The 8,891-nt window shown below is 45.3% G+C and overlaps 1 protein-coding gene across 3 annotated transcripts in view; it reads right to left on the reverse strand.

Annotated features, from left to right (window-relative positions):
- Positions 1-8,688, reverse strand: part of LOC130515208 (thyroid hormone receptor alpha) — a 55,007-nt gene extending 46,319 nt beyond the window's left edge. For 2 of the 3 annotated variants that reach the window (XM_057015351.1, XM_057015350.1), the window contains exon 1: positions 8,364-8,687. The gene's annotated coding sequence lies outside the window, so the exon portion shown is untranslated. Of the gene's footprint in view, positions 1-8,363 lie in introns of all 3 variants that reach the window. The other variant, XM_057015353.1, reaches the window with a different exon arrangement.
- Between the last annotated feature and the right edge of the window lie 203 nt (positions 8,689-8,891).

The following is an 8,891-nucleotide window of genomic DNA, read 5'->3' on the forward strand; positions in this document are numbered from 1 at the left end:
GGAGACTTGCAAGAAAACGTTACGCCAATTCCCCTTGATCTCCAGAGATACGGCCGCGCGTTTCATCGGCGAATTGCTCTTCTGGCACTGAAATAAAATCAGTGAGCGCCGCTCTGTCGGTTCACCCAGCATGACTAATGAAGCCAAACAAGCACTAGTCATTTCCAACATTGGTGGGAAGTGGAGCGAGGCTGCAACACTGCGGTCATAGACGGTCGCCTGCGTCAACATTGGTGATGGTGTTGAGGCGGAGATGTGAAGGAAAGAAAAGAACCATTTATTGCTTTAACAGGCACATCTTATTATCCCTTTAAGGTCCAGTTATACTTCTACAACACAGAGGTGATGGTCTGCCTTCTGGCTGAAGTTTGGCACTTCCTGTCCCAAAGTGATGCAGAGATTAGTCCAAGCATTCATTTCTCCCAGGCTGGTTGACTATAGTTCACTGCTACTGGTCACTAGGAGCTGTGAGAGGCTCTACAGCTAGTCCAGAAACTTGGAGCTCCTTATCATCTAACTCGAGTCCTACAGTTTCCAAAAGGAGTACAGGGGGCAGAGCCGTCAGCTATCCTGGTTCTCTGGGACCGGCTCCCATTCCTGATCCATGTTGCACAGTGTCACTTTTAAAACCACGCTAATAACCCTCTTCTGTGATGCACCTGCACCTCTCCCTCTTCCCCCACGTCCTCTATCCCTTGTCACACGAATGTGCACGTTACTGCTGGAGCCTGTCTTGTTTTCCAGCCTTGCAGATCCCGGATATGGTCTATCAAGATCTGAGGGTCAAGTGGCCCAGAGCTCTGTATGAGGACATCTGGAGCAGAGCTATAAAACTAATGCTAAACTCATACGTGGGATCTACTGCAGAGAGCGGATCTCTAAGGATCTCCTGTGTGACAGCCAGTGGCACAACTGCAGTCTGTAAAGCTCTCCAAGCCAAACAAGTGATCCAGTTTGACTTGAACTGATCCTAAAAACACGCCTGCGTGAGCCGGTTATGATGCAGCCTGTACGTACAACATACGTTGTTTTTGAGGACATTACGAAAACAGCTTAGGAGTTCAAGTCATGTGTCTGTACTTAATTAAAAAGCTTTCAGAGCAAAAACGCCCCCGGGTTTCTCCTGTCAACGCTCAGAAGAATGCTGCTGTTGACACCCTGCAGTAGGGTGCTGCGCCCTGCAGCCACCACGTGACACGCCCACTCCCTTAACGTTGAGCTCACCTACAGACCGCATGGAATAACTACTGCTACCACAGACCGACGCTCGAAATAAATGAAGTCGGTGATAAATCTGCAGACCTGACTAATTCCTGCCTTTCGTTGATTTTAGTTAAACTCTTAGTTAATTGGTTTAACCCGATTTAACAGGATTTAAACTCCTGAAACCTGTAGTCTACGGGCTGGCCTAGAGCTCTGCCGCTCAGGATGTACATTAAATCATTTATACATGAAGGCAGCTGTGACTGCTAAATTAAGCATCCGGTACCTGTACTGAGAGATTAGACAGTTTCTGTCCTCCAACCATAATCAGGGAACCTCAAAGAGGTGAAAAGAAGCAACCTGTTTCAATGCAGATAGAGCAGGGGGTGCTCTGATGCAAACAACAGCGTCCTCACTGAAACAGAAATACAGCCCCGACATCTGGCTTAAAATTTAAAAGGGGAAGGAAAAAATGATCAAATGCTTGGCTTCTTTTTATGTTCAGCTTGTTGCAGAAACAGCGGTTGGTTTATCTTTCGTTCACACGAGTAGCGCTGAATTTGTTCAAAAGGGAAGCTAGTTAACGTCTAGCTAACGCAGAAAATCCTTTATTCCGTCGGTTCAGAAACTCTTCGTGAATCCTCCGCTGCGAGGAAATTCTGAGTTGCTTCTATCACGATCGTCAATCATTCCACAGCAGCTGCTTTAATCGTGCCGATGCAGACACGCAGCACATTAAACACAATGGCGAAGCTAAGGCAGCTTTACAAAACATTTATTTTTCCTTGTTATAGCAAAACAAGAAAATCAGGGTGAATCCCAGGGTACACGTTCAGTAAATTAAACCAAAAAAACATGCTTGATACGCACTTACTTTGAGAAATCAAAGGAATTTTGTGGTGGAAACATTCTAAAAGACTCCACCAAGTCCAAGACTCTTCTCATTATCCACTGGGATCATCACTGACAACTCAACGTAACCTGAACAACACATTACACTTGTAATAGTGGTCTTCTTTTAAACAAATGGAGAGAAGATAAATCCAGGATCTAGACGTTTGCATCGTTTATAAGGTCAGCCATAACCTCCAGTCACGCCACGTCAGTCTGGAATCGGGATTATTTCCTCAACTCACATCACTACAACCCGGATAAAGACTACTGCTTTAGACCTCCCAGTGAATACAGCTTTGACCCAGATAGAAACAAAGGAGAACACGCTTAATCAGCTAACTATAGCTAGAGTTTGTGCATTTGCGATGTGGCGTTTGTGGTAAAACAAATAAAGCTGCTGGCTTGAGGCTAATCCTGCAATCCTTTGGACAGCGAAAACAAACTAATAAAACAGTCTAGATTACCAGTGTCACATGACACGATCGCTGTGAAAGTGTTACGTTGTTTTGACTTCATTTAGATTCCACAACAGGTCCAGATTGTGACGACCCACATTTGAGTCTTTTGCTACAGTGATGAGACTACTAAGAAATTGTCTAATAAAACCTTTTTTGAACATTTTCCTTTGCAAAAAATGCCTCAGTGTTAGAGTTCCTGTCGATGGTATCAGATATCAGCTTTGTGTTCATCCTGTCAACGACTGTGTCCAGCGACAGGTAGCTACAGCAATGACACCCGGCAGCTCAGCGGTTTGACGGGGGTGGCTAATTTCTGGGTCGTTTGCAGGTCAGTTCGATCCAGGATGACATGCTGCGACAACCCTGTCAGAATTTAGATTTTTGCATAACTCGATGAGCGACAGGTGTCCAGCCAATAATCCGATACAGTTCACTTCCGCTACGCAGCCAATCAGCATTTACAGTGTTCAAGCCTCCTCAGAAGTATTTAAAATATTCGCTGTAATTAGTCTTATCCCTTCAGAAATCAGTGCTTTTTTAAGCGGAGAACACATTTTCTCTACACTGCTGCGCTCACAGCAGCTTCTGTTTTCAAGCCCAGCACCGAATCTCTTCCTTCTATCTATTTCCTGTCCCTCAGAGAGCAGCAGACAAACAGGACCCTTTAGTTATGATGAGAGCTTTACTGCACAAGACCACCAGCCCCCCCCATAAAGGCCTTGACCTCCTCGCAGAAGAGCACTGGGAGCAGGGAGTCTGTTCTTTTCATGTAATCTCTGGAACACTTCCTGTTATGGCCACTCCTAATGCCGGTCTCTGTTCTTTTACAGGCCAGAGAATCCACAAGTGTTTCATTAGCTGCTGTATGGGAACGTTTGTGCGTCGGGGGAGTTCTGACATCCCAGCAAAGCAGTTTTGGGTTTTTTTATTGCTCTTGAACATACACGCCCTGGGAAAGATGCTCCTCTTTTAGACTCTGCACACAGAGAGCCAACAACAAATATTCTTCAGTAATGCTGCTGACCTTCCTCCACATATGCAAAATATACAAAATACAAACAGAATAATTTCTTTTCATCTTTTTGATTAGTCTCCCTGCTAGTACCAGGTATTATAATGTTGTGCTAGTGCGGTATCACACCAGACTGGTGCAAAAAGTTCCATTTGTTGCCCTCCTACAGACCACTCAACCATTCCAGGTGGACTTTTCTGATCTGGCAACTCCTCCAGACTCTGAAATAGACAGCGAACCTTCCAGCCCTGGCATATAAATACACGCCCCCCCGCTGCTGCGCTGCCTCAGCGGGTTGCAACTGATGCTAATGTCAGTGCGTGGAGGGCTCTGAGAAAACGCTGGCTGGGAATCAGCCAGAGACAATGACGTGCAAGAAGCTTTTCCTAATAGAGGCTGCTGACCTGGCTGCCCTACTTGCACCATTATGTTCCATTTCAATTTTGTCATTTTATGCTGGGCGGCAGTCAATATATACACTTCCCGCTCTTTAGCCGCGTTGATGTTCCAACAAATGCTAGTCAAAGTTTGGAATTCTCCTTTAGAAATCCAAAAAGGTGTTCTGAAATTAATTAATTAAACAATTAAAAGTCTCATTTTGGAACCCCAAGTTTTTCCCTTCAAAACACGATTCCCATCTATTGTTTGTGGCATTGAGCGTTGACCCACTTCTCGCAGCTGGCACAATTCTGCTGGGGAAAACACAAACGCTGACTCGATCAGTGGCCGTTTCAAGCTTAAAGTTGCACAACGCAACAGTACACACGAGCAACATCCGTCATATCAGGCCGCTAAATGATTACGTGCTCGTCACATCACGAGCAACAAAACCTATATTTTCAGGCTCTCCTGTCATGTCATGGCTGGTGATCGCCACTGGAGCACCTGACTCGGTCCAGGCTGTGGGCAACGCAACTTTTGTGCGTCTAAAATGTCATGAGGTGAAGACGGCATGGGCGAGAACTTTGACTGCAGTCAGGCGGTCGGCTGCAGCCCGACTCTGAGTCTCAGACTCGACCTGAATGGGCGACAACGACATAAAAGGGGCCGATGAAACGTGAGCTTTGTTATTTAGCGCTGCTCTCACCGCTGGTCTGTCAAGCACAGTGCAGCGTGCCTCATTAACATACATCCTCATGTGGTCCCAGATTGTGATTTGTTCTCTGACGTTGGCTTTGTTGTGATTTAAATTAAATGTGGAAGCGCCCCAGAGCAGCAGCAGCAGCTTTCTCTCTGGTTTTTTACTGCATAGTAGCGCACAAACAAACCTTTCTGCTTTACAACTACAGTGGGACCTCTACTTACGAACGTCTCTACATGCGGAATTTTCAGGTTACGAAACGTCTCAACGGGAAAATATTTCCTCTTGTTACGAAATAAATTTCAGGATACGAAAGGCAAAAATATGCTACCGCTACTCGCAGCTCGCGGAGTTTAGCGAACACAAACATGCTTGTAGCTGCTCTGCCATTGGCTATCGCCTAGCATCTTCCTGTCATCCCATTGGCTAGGAGGGACGTCAATATGTACCAGTTTGTGTGTATCCCAGCGTTGCCTTCGTTTAATTTTTATTTATTGTGGGTGTTCGTATGTTTTTCCATTAGATAGCGATGTTACCACAAGTGTTAACGTTCGTTGCTAGTAATGACAGCTAATGTAAGATTAGCCTGTAATAAAGTTCATTTTTTTCCTGGAGAAGCCTTGCACTGAATTCCTACATTTATTGTGCAGTAATCTAATTGTAACATCTATTTGTTACATGTTTTGATGCATTTTTATGATTTATAAAAAGAATTATGTCCGAATTTTTGGGGGCTTGGAACGGATTAGGGCATTTACATGGAAAACGCTTCTCTACTTACGTAATTTTCAGGTTACGAAACAACTTCCGGAACCAATTAATTTCATAAGTAGAGGTCCCACTGTATGTTCACAATGAAAAACATGCTGCATGAGTTCTGGATACATGTTTACAGCCTAAGCAGAGCAGTCGGCCACGCCTGCAGATGGCGTGTAGCGTGACCCCCCTCCTGTCACCAACCAGTCATGTTGGCATTAGACTCTTCTTTTTCTCTGGTTAGCGTTTATTTGCCTGTAAACAAGGTGTAGTCCGTGCTTCTGGCAGAGCGGCGTTTTGACTTCGGTTGTTCCAGGAGATTAAAGACAAGTTTAAAACAAAAACCACACCAGTGTAAAGTATTGTTCCTTTCTGGGGACAAACAAGAACATTTTTAGACAGCTTATTCTAATTTTGTTCTGGAGATAAGGTGCAAAACAAAAAAGTCCAGTTTCATAAAGGGAGCCTTGTTATTCAATCATGATTTCTGAAACTACCGAGGGCCCTGAACCGGACGCCAGCCAAATTTTGTGCTTTATAGGAAAAGGGAACGTTATCACCCCAAAGTGTGTAACGATCCCCTGGACATGAGTGGGTGTGATCCTCCACGTCCTGTCTGTCTCCTTAGGTGACCCGCCCCACTGGACCCTGGCAGCCGCTCCTTCCACACCTGTTATGTAACTCCTTTTCCCTCAGACAGCCGGGGGGGGGAAGTCTATTTTCCTGTCTCTACCCCTCCACCCTGCTCCTCCCCCATTATATGCATCCAGCCTCTGCTACAGAAAACTACCACAGAGCCTTTCAGCAATGAGTAATGTAAACAGAGGGAAGGGGGGGTCAAAGGAGGTCATGTCTGGTTTAACACACACACACACCACACACACACACACACACGTATGTATGTATGTATGTATGTATGTATGTACGCGTTTCTTTAGACTCTCTGCTAGTTAAACTGGTCCAGTCAGTTATCAGTTGCACTGGAATTTACATTGGAGGACAACAGTCATATAATCTGTTTCCATTATGTCAGTGAGCACAGACACTGATGAAAGAGATAATGTCACATTGTATGTGGCCATATTGACGCTTCGTTTTACAAAACATCGTAGAATTGGTGCAAAACATATCGGGAATGGGAAAAGAGACAGATAGGGCTTCCTTGCTTCCTTCCATATTCCACTATATTTTCCCTCAGCACGCTCAGGAGGGGGTTAAACATAAACTTTGACTAGTTTTCAAACAATTTTCCTACTTTTCTCTTTTTTTATTACTTTATTTTTCACACATCCAGTGTTTTTTTAATCACTGTTATTCAGATTTTTGGGTCATACTAAACTCAAAATTGAATTCTTTGTTATTCATTTTTCTAGACACTATTTACTTTAAAACCTATCAACTATAATCTATAATTGGGTCTAACTAAACAATGATAATAATCATTATTTATGTGCACTTTAGACATGAATACACCTGCATAACAGGTTCCACACTGTTGCTGTCTTTCAACTGTTGTTCTTGGCTTAACTTCATGTTATGACTATGTTGCTTCCATTTTCCAAGGTTTTTTTTTAAACAAATGTTCAGATTATATAGAAAAAAATTAATCTGATTAATTCTCATCCTCATATTCAATTTTATTCCATCTGTTTAATTTTGATAGAGCCAAATCTACAGCAAATGTTAAATCATGACAGCTGAAACATGCACTACATACACTTCATTTATTTAAAAAAAAGTACTTCTCCAAATCTCCAAATATAATATTTTGGGGTTTGTGTGGGGTTTGTTTTTAGCAAAAGGGCAAAAAGTACTGTACTAGAATCATTATGCATGAGCATTTTTCTACATTTCACAGGCACTTGTGCATGACTGCAAAGTTTTATGGCACAAAAGTGTAAAACGTTGTTGCAAAACGTATTAGAGTAAACACACATCCAATTTAAATGTTAAATGTTATTAAAAATTGTAATTATTAATGAGTCAGCTCAAAGCAACCATGTCTCCAGGTGTGATTCAAGGCTCAGGGGCCTGGAGCCTGTGTGGGTTTTCTCCAGGTACTCTGGCTTTACCCCAAAGCAACATAACGTGCACAATCATTTGACTGGTGACACGAAATGCCCCCTAGACATGCCTGCGCCCGTGTGCGTGTGCGCATACACAGACTGTATGCCCCCTTCTACCAGATGACTTCGGGTACTGTTAAAAGTCGCTCTCTCTCTCTCTCACACACACACACACATACACACGCGCGCACACTCACACACACGCCACTAATTAGGGATTACCTACGATTAACAGAAATGGAGGCACGGAAGTGTAAACTAGCTCGAACAAAATTCACATTACTGCACATCACAGCACGCTCATATGCTTTGGAAGCTGCTTAAATATGTTCTGTGCGTGGGTGTGTGTGTGTGTGGTGTGTGTGTGTGTGTGTGTGTGTGTGTGGTGTGTGTGTGTGTGTGTGTGTGTGTGAGAGAGAGAGAGACAACAAAAACAAACGCCGATCTTGTAGTTGAACTTTGTCACACTTTTTCACGCGCACAAACTTGCGGAAGACGCGCTCGTGCAACCTCTGCGCGCGAGCGCCGCGTGCCCCGCTGGGTGTCATTACTCTGCTATGTAGGACACAACGTTCAGGTTCTCTTATCGCTGCGATCCTACACCGCCCGCTCGACCCTCGCCGCGAACCCTCGCCGCGAACCCTTGACGCTCCCGGCCCGGGTTTCTCCGCGCTACGTCCGGGCGCGGAAGCACATGGTCGGCTCGCTTTCGCTAATGACACCCGGCAGACGTGTGCGCACGGCGGCGCTGACCTGTTTTCATTCCTCTAATTGGACGGTACAGTAAGCGGGCCGCCGGGTTGACGTGAGGACAGCGTTCGCGTCCCGGCCACCGCCGCCCCGGAAAGCAGCCTTCACCTGATTCTGCAAATGCAACGTAGTGACACACTTACCGATGCTCGACTTGTACAAAGCCACCTCCCGCGCCGTCAACATCTAGCCCGGTGTCAAGGCTAGGAAGTCAGGAAGGGGGTGGAAAATAAAGCAAACAACACGCAGGCGAGTCCGGTTGATAGCCTTCTCTACGACATCGCTGATAGCTGCCCCCCGTAGGTAGCCGCCTCAAGAGAGGCGTGGAGACGGGAGCGCTGGATCTTCCCAGGACGGGCAGAATTCACGGCAAGCGGAGCTCCACGGCGTTTATTTGCTCTCTGTGCGCGGTCCTCCCCCCTCCTGGTTGTGTAGTACAGGGTGAATGCGGGTCAGTGGAAGAAGAGCCTCCGAGTGGGGGTTATTCATTCGGAAGTGAAACAGCGCCCTCTAGCGATCGCACGGGGGCGCGTAAGCATATTGCGTAATGAATGGATTTAGAATGACAGGAGAAAACGGAAACGAGGACGAGCAGTGGAAAATAAAACTCCTCCTTCCGACCAGGTTTATCGCTGGAACACTATTCCCCGCATTTCTTTCACATTAATGAA

Source organism: Takifugu flavidus, chromosome 18, assembly GCF_003711565.1.
Source record: "Takifugu flavidus isolate HTHZ2018 chromosome 18, ASM371156v2, whole genome shotgun sequence".
NCBI classification, from domain to species: domain Eukaryota; kingdom Metazoa; phylum Chordata; class Actinopteri; order Tetraodontiformes; family Tetraodontidae; genus Takifugu; species Takifugu flavidus.